This window comes from Mercenaria mercenaria, chromosome 10 (genome assembly GCF_021730395.1).
Source record: "Mercenaria mercenaria strain notata chromosome 10, MADL_Memer_1, whole genome shotgun sequence".
NCBI lineage: Eukaryota > Metazoa > Mollusca > Bivalvia > Venerida > Veneridae > Mercenaria > Mercenaria mercenaria.
The window spans coordinates 51005527-51024121 of record NC_069370.1 but is presented as its reverse complement, the minus strand read 5'-3'; the positions used below and the strand labels follow the sequence as shown (position 1 = coordinate 51024121).

At 34.5% G+C, this 18595-nt stretch overlaps 1 long non-coding RNA gene across 3 annotated transcripts; it reads right to left on the bottom strand.

Annotated features, from left to right (window-relative positions):
• Positions 1-5699: 5699 nt before the first annotated feature.
• On the bottom strand, positions 5700-18073 carry LOC123561593 (uncharacterized). 3 transcript variants are annotated; one of them, XR_008372773.1, is made up of 5 exons: positions 17928-18073; positions 16492-17250; positions 11970-13435; positions 11312-11433; positions 5700-10614 (listed from the first exon to the last, which is right to left on the bottom strand). It is a non-coding gene; the product is annotated as an uncharacterized LOC123561593 (long non-coding RNA). The 3 variants fall into 3 exon arrangements; XR_008372775.1 differs by having other exon boundaries at positions 16492-17018; XR_008372774.1 differs by having other exon boundaries at positions 11970-12073; positions 17928-18068.
• Between the last annotated feature and the right edge of the window lie 522 nt (positions 18074-18595).

Genomic DNA, 18595 nt, shown 5'->3' with positions numbered 1-18595 from the left:
ACCATCACAAATGTATAGTGTATGCATACCGTACTTGCAATTACTACAAAAAGTTTTTATAACGGAAACGCTCGGAGAAACGGAAAGTGACTCATGTATAGCGTTTGTTCAGAATTTTAGCTTTCTACTCGTCAATCTAGTAATATATTGCATCAGTAATGGAGTGTTATTGAATAAAATCATCGAGGAAACGGTTTGCCTATTCGTTTTGTCAAGCGGCGATATGGCGTGTATATAAGTCTCGTCAATCGTTTGCTTGGTGAGGATGGCAATCCGACATTCAACTGAACTTCGGACAAAACTTCACTTGGCAGCAAATTAAAATTTTCTTTAATGTTCAGCAGAACAGAGAAGTCAGACACAAGCAGAACAAGGTTTGCCTTTGTTTTTCGGCTCTAATTTTATAATATTTTTATTTTAAAGACCTGTTTGTGTAATGGTGGGCGTATTAATTTCTGTGCAAGACAGACTCAGATCTAGTTGGTGGTAAATTTTGAATTTTAATTAAAGAATGATTTTAGATCAGAAGGTAGGATAAATAGAACATTAGGTTACTGTCTTATAAATTTAAATTTATTAAGTTCGTCTACGAAAAAATAAAAGTCTCGGCAGAGCCTCGACTTTTATATTTTCTCCGACTCACTTAATAAATTTAAATTTATAAGACAGTAACCTAATATTCTCTATTTATTCATTCGTTTGAGAGTACTAGTCACTAGCTTTTTGAGATGAGAAACATGTTACAAACCTATAAATAGTCTAACATAGATTTACTGTTTAATGCTTTGAGTCACTATGACTAACCTGTTTTGCAATGACATTCATTTTGCAGAACAAACAATAACACCAATGAGTTTCTTCCATTTTTTTGTGGTTGGATGACCACTTTGTGTGTGAATTTTCAGCAGATTTCTTCAAAGCTCGCAACAGTTTTTTAAACATTAACTACTTTTTCATTGGATCCGGGCTTAACAAGACGATTCACGTTCTGTTAATACATGATTTTTATTTTTGAAATGCTTTATATAATATAAATATATATAACAACTTTATTTTTGAAGGTTACATACTAAGCATAAAAATACAAATATCATACAACTTATTTCCAGTATGGCCTTCAATTAAATTTCACTGTATACATTCGTACATTTACACAATCATACAGTCAATTTTTAATCAAACATTTATACAAAAATACACATATCAGAATTACTTAAATGTTCGACAAACACGTCTCATATTATAGAAGTCTTAAAAAGCATAATATACACACAAAAAAAATAAGTAAAACTGAAGTAACCATGTTTTAAAAGAAGTCTAGAATTTGATTGTCACAATCCCCGCATACGGGAATTTGTTGCTCACCAGATTTTACATTAAAAATACATATGTAACAATACCTGTTTTATATAACAGAAAAGTTGCCATAATTTGTAACCGCACAACTTGGATAAGGTTATCACTTGGATAAGGTTATCCAAACGATAACAAACATTCAGGCTTTAAAAATTCAAACCATTGCGACATATTTCATGAAAATCTACCCATTGCAACGTGGCGCAAATTCTATTTACCACGAGTCATAAAGATTAATTCACAACAATTAAGACGTGCAAAAAGGAAAGCCTGTCCCATGAAATAATAAACATGTTCCAGATTTGGATTATAAGATAATACAATTATTATTATTATTGATAGCCGAATTATTCAACATTCATGCTCTTTTGAAAAAAAATGCATAAAAATGCAACAAAATTCTTGTTATTACTAGTAATAAATTGCTAAAAACTATTGTAGCAAGAGCAAATTCTTTCAAGCACGCTTGAACGCAGACATATTATTATGAAGTTTTATGTAAGAAGGAAGTGAATTCCATATGTATGCAGCTTTGTAACTAAACGTTTGTTTCAGATAGTTCGTTTTAGATTTAAGAATAGAAAGATCATAGTGTTCCATAATAATCATTATGAGCAAAATGTAGTAAATCTGAAATGTATATAGGACAATCTCCTTTTTTACATTTTTACACTAGTAATGAAATATGATATTTGCATCTGATTTCAAAAGACAGAAGTTTTGAATTCCTTAATACATCATCATAGTCGATAAACTTTGATTTTGTAACTATTTTTATGGCGCGTCTTTGCAAAGATGCAATTTTATCAGTGTCCGATTTATGACAAAGTCCCCAGACATTGCAACAATATTCCATGGTTGACATAATAATTATATGCATTGTAATACAATAGTTTCATCTCGTCTGTTAAGAAAAAAGCAATTCTTCTAGGTAGTGCAATTTTTGAGTTTAGTTTAGTTTGCCAGGGACGAATATTTATTCCTGCGCAGATGGGCATCTGTTAACTGCGTCTTGTTTCTTCCTTAACAACCTTTTTTATAGCATAAAAAGATGCAATATAATCTATAGTATGTTTTGCTATATCAGTTGCTAACCACAAACGCACTACCATCTCCCCAACAGAGCCATCAGTGTGCTTACTTGCTACTCTTTGTTTACTCCCTTTTGAACTCAACGTCGGCTCAATTTTTGTCAATAATCACGAGTTGTGAAGAAACTGTAAAGTCATCACATATAAAAAAAATAAAAATAGTCTTCGTTTCATGCTTTTTATGCCAGAATAGCGACAATACACGTTTGTTTTATGTAATAACGTCTGCAGAAGCTCTTGGGATATGTTGGTGACCGAGACAGAACTAGTGCCGCGGGCTTCTGCAGTCACTAAAATGCGTAAAAACGCGTATTATCCCTTACCTATATTATTTCAACAATTTACTAAAGCCGAAAGTTTTTCACCATGTTTTATAAATTATCCGATATTTTAGTTCTTTTTATAATACGAACAATTACAATCATTATAATCAGCAAGAATCACATCATAGCCTCGCAAGTTCCCTAGTCAAAATTGACTTTTGCCGAACGTTTATGTGTATAGGTCGTCTGTAACCATATGAAGTGAAGTGGACATTAAGGTGTCCGGGGAGCAGTTTCGAATTGTGACACCCGAAGCAGTTTTGAATTATGACCTCTGTCAATTGTTTTAAATTATTATGGTACCTTTGTTCAAAGTGTATCAATAATAATGACTGAGCCATGCCATGGGAAAACCAACATAGTGGGTATGCGACCAGCATGGATCCAGACCAGCCTGCGCATCCGCGCAGTCTGGTCAGGATCCATGCTGTTCGCTAACAGTTTCTCCAATTCCAATAGGCTTTAAAAGCGAACAGCATGGATCCTGACCAGACTGCGCGGATGCGCAGGCTGGTCTGGATCCATGCTGGTCGCATACCCACTATGTTGGTTTTCTCATGGCACGGCTCATGTTTTAATTACTGAAAATTAATTCTCGAAGATGCATGTAGCTATAAATAGCAGATGCGAATATTCTTCTACACCTAGATACATAAACTTTGCAAGCCATAACTTTTGGAGGCACATTTGAACGAATCAGCGTGTTTTCTGTAGTAAAACGACAGTAAGCTTTTCTCCTCAAACACACTGTAAGGCAAACACTTTGCTTAGAGAGCTTTGCAGGGTTGATCTATACGAAAACTTGGTCAAATTATATTCACACTCCTTAACGTGATAACGCGACACCACAAGACAACATGGCACCAGATCGGACAACGTGACACTTTTCCGAGATTGTTTTCGTTGTGCAGTCAGTATTTCCAATTTTGTCTATACACAGTGTGAATCAATGAAAACCAGATTACTACCGGGTTTCGAGGATAGAAAGAGGCATCTAAAGGAATGAATCCTGAATGAAAAACACCACCAAATAATCACACAGATGGCTAATCCACGGCCAGATTTTCATTGTTTTGGATATTGAACCGAGGATTTTTTCTCACAGCTTGGCATTACCCTCAATGAATAGCCCAACATTCTATCTCTTTGTCTGCCAAATATTCCGGCGAAATCTCCATTACTTCCGAAAATACGAGGTGTTCAAGTCGGATGGGTAGACCACAAATGTTCTGCCTGACACCACCTGAACCGCAAGGAAGGTTCTAACTGACACCAAGTTCTGATTATAAGATGTTCTGTCTGACACCAACATTTGATCATACGTTTTCTTGCCTTTATTTTGCTCGCGTTGCAGTATTATATCGAATTTACGAGTGTTTTGGGGTATAAGGGGTCGTTAAATTCATTTTTCTATACGCTAAAATGTGAAAAAAATGGACCTTTGAGATAGACACCATAGATGCATATCTTTGCCCGAATAACTACTATATAACGCTTAATAATGAAAATAATTTATTAGCTTCTCTTCTGGCTTCTCCGTCTTTTTTCTCAGAATGAGATTAGCATCCACCTGATGCGTTCTTTTTATCCATGAATTCTATTTTGTACAAGATTTGACACATGAGTAGGCAAAGTAGATAGGAAAAGGACAAATATCTTTTCTGAATGTCGTCTATGCTCGTCAATGTAAGAAACGCCGTTGATTGTCCTTTATATCTGTATTAAAAGACATCATTACAAGTTCTGAGAATTCTTAGTAAATGAATATAAAATAGTTTCTACGGCGTTCCGTTAGGGCTGTCGCCTCCTGTGATAATGGCCGTGGTGGAACCTGATTTCACGAAGGCGAAGAGCGAGACCACGTCGGCGAAACATGAGATCACGATATAATTTCATGTGTCCCTGTTTTGGTCTCGCGCTAGGCTATCTTGATCTCGCGCTAGACCATCGTGGTCTCGCGCTTTGCTATAGTGATCTCGCGTATAGCGCATGGTCAATATAAGAGAGGAGACAATGTCTATCGGAACAGAGAAAGATTCACAAAAATTTGGTAAGAATTCTTTAACTAGTGTAAGGCAATTGATGTTGTTGTTATTACTATTTTTGTTCACGCTTTCCTCTTGCTGGGCAACGCGACAAGTACTCCGGTAACAGTCATTTTAGTAGTAAACAAAACTGGTTTCTGACAGAGTATTGATTGTAAATGTTATTTGTCTTTTTTTTTCAGTCCTGTACAGTCATGCAATTTTATGTTTTGTTGATTGTAGATAAGCAGCGTTTGTGTTGCTTCATATATTTGCTTGTTTAAATACCATTTTAACGTGTCATGTGGTTACATTTATTCACAAAGATAGACACACACATTATTATTTACTATGCGTGAATTTGCTAATATATAAACGGCCGAGACCAAATCCCTGAAGAAGAAATGTAATTTAGACTCCTTCAAAAGTCGCTTATCAAACGCCTTCTCTTTTAAACAATATTTGTGAGAAGCTTTTATTTATGTCTGGTGGCTTTGCCTTGAACAGTTTATTTGTTGAATTTTAAGTCAAGCTGATACACTTTTGGTCACATGGGGACTTTCCATCTTTGATGGTGGATGAAGATGCAAGATGCCTTCGGACATTACTTCAGACAAGGGCATGCGGGCGAAAAGATAGATTTTTGTTTGAACATAATAATGGCGACTTTCCAGCTTTTGACGATAAAGAAAAATTGATTTTTGTTTGAACAATATAATGGCGACTTTCCAGCTTTTGACGATAAAGAAAAATCACCGGATACTTTTCTGGGCATCATTTCATGCACAGATGAGAACCTTTGTAGAACCAGCCAGCTTGATGTTTTCCTCGCTTGACAACCTGAAAAGGGGCGGAAACAACAGAAGAGGATGGAACAAGTGATAAGAAGTCAGCGGCCATAATTGACAACAGAGGCTCCTTGATTTAAAAATATCATCAAATATACAATCGTTATAATGCTAATAAACTAAGAAAGACAGTATACAACGCAAAATGGAAAGAATGTGTGTTTATTGTTTTATGAGAGATAGATGGCTGTATGCCTAAACTATTGGGTTTTTTTTCTGAAGACCTCAATACACTCAGAAGTTCTACGTTAAAATGACCCTTATAGGTGTCCGTATAAACCACCGTTAAAACTAAGAAAATCAACCTTAGATTTTTTAAGCTTAAAAGTCAGAGATAAGAACCCAGAATTTATAATAATGATGCAATCAAGATAAGCATAAGGCATATAATAAAATTCTAAAGGTCTATGTCTATTATGAAAACATAACGATCAACACAAGAAAGGGACACCTAAGAGTTTTATAAGTTTTCAATTTTCAAGTCTTGCCCTGAAGATAAAAAGTCAGCACACGGTAAAACAGTTGTTGATATATTGACAACATGTTTGAGTGAATCATGCAAACACACATTGGAAATACATGTCTATGTCAACATCTACGTCCAAATGCCCCTCTCGAGCTTCCGTAGCACGAAATGTACTTGCCGTTTAAAAAATATACACCGTCTGGTGGCATCGGGCACATTTACTTATGTATTTGATGAATAAGTCAAATTAAACTAGGCCGCGTGTGTCATATATTACCGGTCATTATGATCATGTCTTTTAGTTTGGGTTTGGTTTTATGGTGCACCAACATAGTACAAACAGGACTACAATTTTGGTTTCCATCTCATTTACATCGAAATAAAAGTATGAGGTATGGAATCAAAACTTTGATACCTGCTTGTATCACAGGGATATAGAACAACCAAGTCTTAGAAGCTTTTATTCGTGTCTTTCGGTCATACAAGGGTAAGACAGTGATTCTAAAATTTGTCCCAGAACCAACCGGGACTTAAACATGTTAGGACATGACTTAAACATCAAATGAAGAAATCGTCATTACAGTCTAACACTATTAAAATCACATTTCTCTAAATCCATTACTTCTGGTAACCATGTTTTGATCATTCTGAAAAATTCAAATACTTTTGCAAGTAAACACTTGAGCCGTTCCATGACAAAACCTGTATTAGTGACAAAAAATCAAACTTGACATTACAAAATATTTATGAAGAACATTCTTTTGCCTTTCAAATCTGAAAAATACAATGCTTTGAAGTAAGTCACCGAAGGCAATTAGAGACGCAACGTTTAGAACGTCATGAAAGCAGTATGACGTCGTTATGCATGGCGTGTATTTTTCATGTCATTTATGCGATAAATTATGCATACTACTAACTAAACCTCATACATTTTAATAATTCAAACAGTCTGAAATGATTTTACTGCAAAATAACTTAACCGTATATTTTTGGTTTCATCACAGGCCTTTTATCTTTACATCTCTATATTCTCATGGTGCATGGGTGCTTTGGAATTTCGGTTGCCATGACAACACAAATAACAGTTATTTGTAAAACATGATAGAAATTTAACTGAATTACAATATAGTAGTTATATTTTCTGCATGAACGTAAGAAAAATATTGAATTTCCAGTATTTTAAACTAATTATTATGCAATACAGTCGATTCCACTTATTTAAATACTGGTTATTGGAATATTCCGCTTATTTGGATACAAAGTTAAAGCACCAATAAATCCCTATTAAATTCAAAAGTTTTCCTGTTATCTGGATAGATTTTGCGTTGAATCTATTTTTACCTGTTTATATGGATAATCAATTTGCAGACCGTACCGTAATCCTAGCCTCCGGTTTTAGGATAACGGAAGTTCCGTATTCCCAGACAATCCTATGAGGGCAGGATAGGCTAGAATTACAGAAGTATGTAAGAGGCATCGAGTATATGTAAGAACATACATAAATCGTGGCCTCAACGCGAAACTAGTCTATGTGTATATAGAAATAGAAGCAGATAGACTACTTTCGCGTTGAGGCCACGAAATGATGTTGTAAACTTACTTATTTGACTGAAATAGCGAGTTATTCATGCCTACCGTATTACATGTATTTCGTGTTATTGATCCGTCATTATACATACGTTTTTCTTTCCAAAAGCATACTAAATATAAACTTTTTTTTTTGAAAATGACAGACAAACGTAGAATTATATTCTTAGTGATAGCTCAAAAGGATTTTAAAAATTATTTTATACTTTATATTTTATGATTTGATTTTGCCTGTCACTTTAGATCAAGTTCCGCGCATATAGAATCGGGCGAAATCAACACCCGTATGTACGACAGGAATAAAAATCACTATTTAAAGTGAAATAAGTAAGTTTACAACATTATTTATGCATGTTCTTACATATACTTGATGCCTCTTACATACTTCCGTAATCCTAGCCTATCCTCATAGGATTGTCTAGGAATACGGAACTTCCATAATCCTAGAATCGGAGGCTAGGATTACGGTACCGTAATCGTAGCCACTGCCTTTACAATAATCCATTAAATAATTATCTTGCTCAGTTGACATCTTTTCACACCTTTTCTGCACCACTGTCAGTTTATTATGACTTACACAAACATTCTAAAGAAATCTGGCTGATTTAACACCTTACCAAAGTTTACATAAACTTTCATTTTCAGATAGCAAAAATAATACATATAAACAGATAACTGTAACTAAATAATGGATTAATCTTTAACCATGACATCAACAGGTATCGTTTTTTTTCAGACTTAATAACTTCATCATACCATATCATTAAAATTGGTATCTATCTACAACCAACCAATCAGGTGTGATTTGTACTAAAACAAGTTGAAAATTTAGTATTCCGATATTCGAATACTGATTATACTCCTGTTATTTGAATATTTTTCCCTGACAAATAGGTTATTCAAATAACTGAAATCATATCATGCCACTAATACAGGTTTTCTCGTGGAACGACCTATTTCTATTAAATTATTTCAAATCAGGACAAGTTATCGTTCCAAGATTTCTTCTACGTTCAGTGCAGATGGCGATGTTGATATTTTTAAGAACAGTTTGTACTATGTCGAAAGTAGGCATTTCTATGAAAATATTTCAAATCATACCAGGGGGTTAGGACGGCATGTTTTGTTTAAAGACTCTCCTATATTTAGCAATGACGGGAATGCTTTTGACGAGTCAAAATACTAGTAAGTTGAACAGTAATGATCTAAGGTCGCATGAAGTTATTTAAAAAGCGGACCAACAGTGTTAGTTGAGAAGGTGTTGCTTTTTTAACAATCTAGGTAGAGGGTCAACAAAAGCTCACTAGTGAATGTGTGAAATGATTTTAAGATTGGGTAGCAGTTTCTGGCGAGAACATTTGAAATTTTAAAATCTATACGTGCATGAAAACAAATGTGACCACGCCCTTTGGTGGTCAGGATTTTCGACGAATCGGAATAATCTGAATAATTTTGATAGATAGGTCACTCATGGAGCTTTTTCGATTAATTATTTCAAACTGATTGACGATGGCCATCCAATGAACATCTAAGTCAACCGTCAACAACACTTGCTTCAGATAGAATCAGAAGAGATGGCGTTTGAAGGAAACGGTTACCATACGGACAATGGACATACGGTAGGTGATAACAATCGGTCAATATGAATACGTTGTACCCTGGTGAGCTAAAAGTTACTTAGCAATGTTTATCAAAAATGAGAACACACAATTTTGAAGTTAATGTTTTTCAGTAGGAACACATACGGGGGGAGCTGAATCTACAATGGCGTAAAATAATGACATAAATCTGAAGGCATATCTATTTAAGCCAGACCTGGCTAAACAATGCCAGAGTTAATAACATCACTATAGAAAGCATATTCAGAGTTCTATCTACAGAATGAACACTTGTTTTCTTTCATGATAATATGTACATTGTATCTGTATCTTAAAGAGTATGATTAGACTGTATGTGTAATAAAACAGACTGTCACACTGTGTTGACGGCGACTTTCATTATTGTCAGACCATTCCTCGATTTACATTCATTTTTAGCGTGCAATATATAATTACTGACCATTGCAATATCGACATAGGCCGGAGCGATTATAGTCTGTGTCAAGTCAAACTAAAAGGGTCTTATTATTTGTCGGAAGTTCATTCATATTTAAGAAAATAACAGTTTATATAGTATTGCTAATCTCAATGTGCAATTAATTAAATACTGCATAGACAAACAACTTGCGTTACAAGAACTGTAGAGGCATGGTGGCAAAGTACAGCTTAGTCGGCAGCCAACAAGAACGACTAACATTTTCGTCTACTTCTGATCCTGGCAAAAGTCAGTGCTGACTTTAAGAATATCTCGGGATATCGCTTTTGAACTTAACTGCTAAGAATACGTTTTACAATCGATTTTGCTACATATATAATGAGTAAAAGTATAAGCTGGTTGGCACATGCCATTTCTTAAATGCTAAAAGAACTTTAGGTTAAATATTAGTCTGTGGCAATTCTTGGCAATTAGCTGTAACTCTCCTGTGACACTGTAGGTGGGCTTAATGGTGTCAGACTAACATTTTAAGATCGAGAACCAATATTGCACCAGAACGCACTTTCATTACAAGACAAAATTTAACTTGATAAAAATGTCCTTTGGGCGCGCTGTTTTATAACTTCTTCGATTAATGCCTCATAATATAACACTAACTGATCTGATAGGAAGAAACTATTGCTGAAAATCAAATTTATTATTGTCACCATCGCCCACTGTATACACCCAAAGATTGATTGTTCATTTGCCTTTCAAGCTTCTGAAGAATTTGGAGACACTCAAGCGTCTGACAGAAACTGATGATTGACCTTTCTTTCTCCAACTTTTCGCCATTGCTTTCCTTCGGTAGGACGTGGTTTCGACCCGACTGAATACGTCCCCTGTCTGTCAAAGAAACATCACTGTGTTAAAACGAAGAGAAAAATATTCAAATTTATTAAAGTAACATTTACATACAAATAGTGTTAGCCTCACGTTTATTTCTAAGATAATGAGCAAACATGACATGCAAATCAATGTTTGTGGTTATTGCAAAGCTTGAAGCTTTTTGGTACAGTCAACCCAAGTAATTATATATTCCTACTACCAACATGTCTTATGCCCCTCTCTCTCTCTCTCTCTTCGCAAATAAATAGAATTGTACTGAATTTGACGAAAGTTTACCAGTATCGTCACCTTTGAAATTTCACAGATCTAGTACTTCACATAAGATCATTATAACAGCAAACATACTTTCGCAGCAAGATACATCCGTTATGGTTCGAGTTGATTTGGAAAATGTAAAAACACGATATAGAATATACCCTAAGGGTGCTTAAACATTATAAATTCTGTCATCGAAAGTTTGATTACCCTCCGCAATTATGACAACTGGGCTCATTGCAACTCGCTTATTATGAAATTTACACCAGAATTTAATGCTTAAGAATAATAACAAGACTAAATTTTACTGTTGTTAGATAACTCCCATTAACTACTTTTACAAATGCATTTCATTATGCTAAAGACCAGCTGCAGATAAGTCGGAGTGGTGAACACTCGACGCTGCAAGTGCCATTCGTTTACTATGATAGATACATACGGGTCATTTTAGACTTCCCGTCGCAGTGAATAAACACACTGAAACACGTCACTGTTACTAAAAATATTGCGACCAGCCTCATTCTTCTTGCAGTATGTACTGATAGTATATCAGCAGGATGTCTGTAAATATAAATATATACAAAAACACGCACAATCAACGATCACCAACAAAAGCCATTATGATATATTTGATACACATTTCATCGAAATGTACCCGTTTGAATAACGTACCATCAATAAAGAATGCGAAGTCTGCTGCAAAACCAATATCATTTCTGTCTTTTGAATTAGCTAAATATTTTTCTTTCTTCTTAAAAGCACACCGACACAACTGTATATCCTAATTATGGCGACTTCGCAACTTTTCATGGCGCCATTGCCTGAAGTAATGCTCAAAGTGTTCGCCCCCACTAGCTAAATATGACTTGAAGCATATGACTTGCGTATTTGTTTCGTAAATGACCAATCACGGACTCGCATTCTCAGCCTTGTATTCAAACATATTTACAACCATTTAGCAAAGGTAACATTTAATATAAAACTTAAAGTCTACCTACGTTTCTGTTAATAAATAATCCCCAAACGAGGAAATCTTATTGGTGACACTGTTGTTCACTAAGTTTTATGAATGAAATATTTTATCAGTATTTACTCACGATTTAGAAAAGACGGTTCCACTGCCCATGGAACGGATGACCATTGATGACGTCACATGACGCAACCAAGTTCAACCTTACGTTACCTCTGTCAGATAAACGCACTGTGACACAGATTTAGATACATGAAAAAGAAAACAAAACAAATTGTACTAGTATGAAGAATTTATGCATATTTACATGTAGTCTTACTAATTTGTGGTAATTTGCAACATAGCAACGTTCGCTCTCTTTACAAGAAAGATCGAAAGCTGGAGAGGATAATTCTTTGGAATGTTTTAGACATGGAGTACACACTTGACTGGTTTCCGCTATCAAGTTCTTCGTATATGTTTTTTCTTTATTGACAGTGGAAGTAAATCCAGCAAGTTCTAGTGGAAGTGACTCCAGCAAGTTCTTTTTATACTGACATTTTTGTTGCCCTTGGCTCCAAACATAGGACATGAGACAAAATGTGGTACTTTAAAGGTTTAAAGGTTTGCAGTATTTATCGAAAAGTAACCATTTAGCCCTGGAGTCAGTCAGTCAATGTACTCGGCGACTAGTAATTAGTTCAAATGAATGGAGCAAACATTAAAGTGATAATCTAAAACTTCGTTAGCATTTTGGAGAGTCATTTATTCCCTATTCCTCATTCCTGATCTGCAGGATTAACGACCTTTATGTCTGTAAAACTTATTCGTTAACTGTTAATTCTTAAACTCGACTGCATCGTGATTTGGTAATTAAACCCGAATGCATTTCATTATCTCCCTTCTTTAACAATAAGTTACCTTTGTTAACTCTTTTGTTTTTGTATGGTACAAAAACGCATATATATCTAAAGGATATTATTACAACCAGATAAGAAACACATACTTGTTGATTCATTACACGATTTAATGCAAATTTATACCACCAAAGTGAATATCTTTACTAGGTGAAAACACTAATGTAAACTCGAGTTGCAATTTAACGAGCCGACTCCTTTCTAGTTTTAATTCACATATTCTCTTTTGTTTATTTTGGTAACTAGTCGACATTGCATGCACCATAAACAGGTTTCCTTAAAAATAATATTGATTTTTTCCATATGGACATGCAGTCGATCATTTTCTAACGAGTAGAGAATAAGTAACCAGTTATTCATTTGACGTTCAACTCGAGATTTTGAGTAAGACTGTTCTTAAGAAGGTCATGTTGATAGAAAAATGTGTTTGAATACCGCCAAACATTTTCTAGATAGCGACTGAATCAGTTTTCGACACTCAAGTGTTGTATTATAAACCATGGGATTTTGTACTGTAACATGTTAGCCGGAAAGTGTCTAAAAGTTACGGTTAAGCAGTATAGCACCAAACCACAGAGAAGTATTTATTGTTTAGTAAACGAACAACATCTTTACCAACAATATATTGTCCAATACATGTTCTACAGGACTGTCCCGTGCGACTGGATACTTGAAATATTCTCCAAGAGTTATCCCCCTTTAAAAAAAGAATGTCATTTGTTAAGGAAAAAAAAACAACAATCGATGAAAACTACATTAAACCTAGTTATATGACATTTTAGCACTGGAACATTATTGAAAATACATCAAAAAAATGATATGTACAACAATTCTTTGTAAATGGTGAGTTTTAAAGGCTATGAACTGTCAGAAAGTGTGGTCCTTTTATGCACTCCTTTTCCGTAAAAAAAACCAATTCCATGCATATATCAGTAAATTTACAATCATTTTATACAGTAAAATATTTGCTATATTTGCTGGGTTATTTTTCTTTCTATAAGTTGGTGCTGTTTGAAATTTTTTCCAAACGTAGACTTGTTCGTAGGTACTGAAAACGGTAACCAGTTGTTCTACAATTCATTAATTATCATTTTCGGAATTTCGACACCAAAACTTTGTTATTGTTTTGTTGTTGATTTTTGTTATTGTTTTTTTTTTTTTTTTTTTTTTTTTTTCATCTTGGGGCTTTGAGTGAGATTGCAATGTAACAGATTGCGCTAGCTATTATCAACAGAAAAGTGTGTTTAAATTTGTAACAATAGGAAAAATAGGTATTTCAATGACCTTGACCTTTAATGTAAACAAATATGGCGGCCGTCGATTGAAAGTAGAAAGTGCCGCTCGCTAGAACATTCATAAATACACTCGTGATTTTTTCGGTGGAAAAGATATGTTCTGTAAGAGAAATTCGGCAGTAAAACTTTGCTTTTATTTAGTAACATAGAAAGTTGGAAATGATCTTCAATTTTCATAAATATAACAGCAAAGAAAAAGAAATTTCTACAGATGATGGATTACCCCGCAAGTATTTCATTATTGCAGAAATAAAATCATTGTCAACTCGCATTTACAAGCGATCTGCCTCCAAACCTTTTATAGGCTGATCACTACCAAATAGAATGTAAGCCTCCGCAGGTCTAGTCACAAGTAGTCCAAATATAAATAGTACTAATCTTTTTTCCTTTCCTAGTGCATTTTCTCGGCAGCAACATGCTTACTTTTACCCTACCGCGTTTCAGTATGTATCACTTTGCATTCTAATGAAATTGGCATGTTCCTATCGCATGCTAGATAAAAATGGCGGCGTAAGAACTTAATGTCACGAAAAGAGAAATTGAAAGAAGCGAAAAGTAGTAAATTCAGCGGGTTGTATTTAACGAACTGTAGTTTTCTTATATAAAAGTTAACACCCCCTTTTCTTTTTGTTTTTCTAAAGTAGCGATCTAGTTCTTTATGGGAATATAAGTCTCTGAAAATCTGATATGCTAGAAAATGTCGAAACACCGTTATGAAGTGAGTGGATTTTATATGAAATAAAGAACAACTGGATTTAGTGGTGTTCAGCCTCAATCGTAAAGTGCTCACTGCGCATGCGCAACGGAAGTTACGAAAGTCTAAGGGAGAAGCAATTATTCACTTTCTGTATTTTTTATGAACTATCACCACTAAAGGGGAAGTAACTAAAACATTGCTAATTATGCATTCTGATACTTAGGTAGCAAGGTACACTTAGATGCGAAAATTTTGGGCACGGACGGTCTTACATGTAGCGAGTCGCAATATTGCACTTCCCCTATGAGCAAAATTTTGATGGCTATTTTATAAATTGCGTGCATGTTTTGTGCTTTTAATTAATGGCAAGATCAGGATTCTCATACAAGAATAAAGAAAGTTATCAAAGCGAAAGGTTTACATCATCCATGAAAAATAGCGTGCCAAAATCATCAATTTTGCACCTTTTGAACAGTCTACAATGATCCCGCTGCAAGAACACTGTCCAATTTTATTGCATTTCTTAATTTAATAGTCCTTACTGAACGTCAGGACATAAACGGAATGGGGGCCCATCCAGCTCGTTTTTTCGGAAAAAAACGAAAATGTTCCTGAGTATCAATCAACAGAACCCTTCCGTGAATTGAATTTTTCCGCGAAATGGTGTCTCATTGATCATACAAAGCTACCAGCAGTTAGTTTTCCAACTGACATCAGGATTTTACATGTATCGGCTGTATAAATTTTCTAAAGAATTAATAATCATTATCTCTCACCTTAATTTACAGACATCCAAAATCACGATGTTCTCTTTATAACAAATATTGACAGGGGCCAAAATTCGAAAGTGTACCCTGCTACCTTATCCCTTTGTTGGAAGTAGTGGTCTCCCTTTTGCTTACACCTTTTCTTGCATCAAGAGAGAAAAAGAAGGAGAAACACTTGTATGGAGCAGAATCTTTTTTTTTTTTGTAATAAATGCAACTAATTTCTTAACATTTTTAAAAAGATATTGCCTTAAGAAATGAAGTAATATTTTGAAAAATAGGAAATGTATTTTTTATAAAATGTCATTGAAATAGCTAGGAAAAAACAATTTCATGACAGACCATCAAACATTTTCTAGCGAGTACGAAATAGGTAACCAGTTACGTTTTCGAGATATATTTTTTTCACTGTCGTTTTTTTTATACATGAAGTTAGATTGCGATGTAAAAGAGTCCTATTAATTATAAAAAAATGTTGTCCTAAGCGAATTGAACATAGGTAACAAGTTATTTAGTTTATACTCCTTTTTTGGGGGTGGGGGCGTGATTTTGAGTAAATTTTCAGGTGTACGTGCGCAAAACTGTTTACCGTGAATTTGGAATAAGGAATAGGGAATAAGTAACATAATATTATGTATTTATAACATTATAAAACATAAAAAACTATGCGATCTGGTCTAATACTGCATGGTTACAACCTTGTTAATACATTTCATGCTGCACGACATTTACATGTACGAATTATTAGTCTCCTATGATTCATCTCTGTATAATGCACGGTTTAATCTCCAGACCTGGATATCATTCATATATTTCCCATTTTTAAGGATTCGTGGATCAGTTTTATTCTTTACAATATACTGAATGTAGAGATGTACTATAGTCTCTCGAGTTTTCCCGAAATAACCAAATACCAAGTCAGATGCTAAATTTATAACAGTTTATGCATTTGAAAAGATAATAAAGCATTGTTTTACACATCTAAAGCAATTACGTGTATCCCCAATCATTTTCGCTGTGGGAATCCAGATGACCAAGGTGTTCAAGCCGTAGAGTGAGACGAATAAGAGTCTGGTTGAAGAAGATGTTTCTGATATTGTCTCCGGTGATCACTGATTATCTTTGTCATCGATGCTGAAAAGTATGCATTCATCTTTGTGGTGAAAGTGCTAGTTTGAGCTGATATTATATTTCAAATGTTTCTCCAAGAAGATGAATGAAGAAAGCAAATAATCCGTCCATAATGTTAAAACTGGATCCGTACTATACTCGTCCCAAGATGTCTGCCATTTCCGGTTTTGTTGAATGCGGCCTATCTATTAAAGAGAGCAACTCCATGACAGTACACTAATACAGACCGTCAGCAATTGCTCCCTTCAGCATTAGGCCAAAAGTCGTAACCGGAATTCTTGAAATGGTAAACCGGAAATCCATTCATTTTCCATGAATCCTTTATCTGCCATCCTTGATTCGACTGTTGGTATATTAGGAGAACAATGAACTTCTATTCGAAAGTTCCCCCTGAAATTTCAGCAATAAGTATCCTTGTTGTCTAAAATCTATTTGCTGTTTCCGGATGACAAGTAAAAATGCTTCAAACTTTGTATCCGCAAAATACATGAATTTATATTTAAAAAATCGCCTTGAATTACGAAGATTTTGCCGTTCAATATGATATAGCTTGTGCAATGTAGCGGCAATTAATGTTAGGTAAACAAGTAAACGCTGTTTCATTCTCTTGCAACAGACTGGTCTGGAAAGAATTTCAAGAGAATAATATCATAGAATAATTTCATATTAACTGAAATATGAATGAAATCAATGTTTACCTGTTACGTTTCAGGTACGTGAAACTTTGGGTCATAAATTGTTACAAGCACTTGATTAACAATTTATGGCTTTCTTAAGATATTTATGACCTCAAAATCGACAGAGAACAAACTCTACATTCCGCATAAACTGTGCCGAATGTATGACTTGAGTAAAATTTGAATATTATCCTTGCATTAAATTGTACAGATAAAGTACACAAAACGAACAAAGACAGGTTCATAAAATCCGATTGTGAATATGAAATTCAATGAAATATTAGCTGTGGGTATATTCACAAATAAAGTACATGCTTGTAACAGTATAGGTATAAGACTGAAAAAGCCTGCAAAGCTATTTTGAAATTAAGCTTTTAATCATATCTATTTCCTTATGGAAAAAGACTGTATTCAGAACTATTTTAGTAGCACTGGGTACTCAAATACAAATGTATCTATAATATCATACCTCGTTGTTGATAAAAAGTAAAATTTTGAAAAATGTATATACTATGTATTATCTAGTCATACTATACCAAGACTATTATCAAAGAGAAAGCAAATTGTGCGACCTATTAACCATTGATTCAATCATGCAAAAAAATAACTAAAGAATACTTACTTGTAATGAAGAATATACCCAAATAAAATTATCCAAACAAAGTTGTATCCTCTTCCTCTTTTCAAGGGGCGTATTTCATCTCTGCTCCGTAATTATCAGATATGTCGTCTGCTTTCGCTCCCAAACTTTTCCTACCAGCTCCCGCCCAGTTTGCCAACTTTATACCCAACTATTTCATGGTACTGAATGTATTGCAATCAAATTAAAACCATTTCTTATTCATGTCACTAAATCAGGGGTACGGAATAAGATTCAAAGATGTGAACCTCGGCTTTCCAATCATGATTTTGCACACTAATTTCACCGTGCATAATTTCTGAATCTTTATCAATTTCGTTAATAAGGTTTAGATAATTCAGGGTCTGTTCTCGTGAAATACAAGCTTGGTCTAATCAAGGTTGAAATAGGACCGCCAATATATCAATGTATAGACTTGCTCGAGGCACGTGACTTGAAATACGCAGAAGACGTACCTTTGAATATATTTCATATTCATATACAATGAGTGCTTCATTTATTTTGGATAAACAATCATACGTTAATAAGATCAAAATATGTGTCTACTTGTGTCATCTGCTACATGATAAAACATGCCCATTCTTCTCACAGGACTGAAACTCATAAATGATAATAATAATAAAACTTGGGAATATCTCGGTCAAATCCTA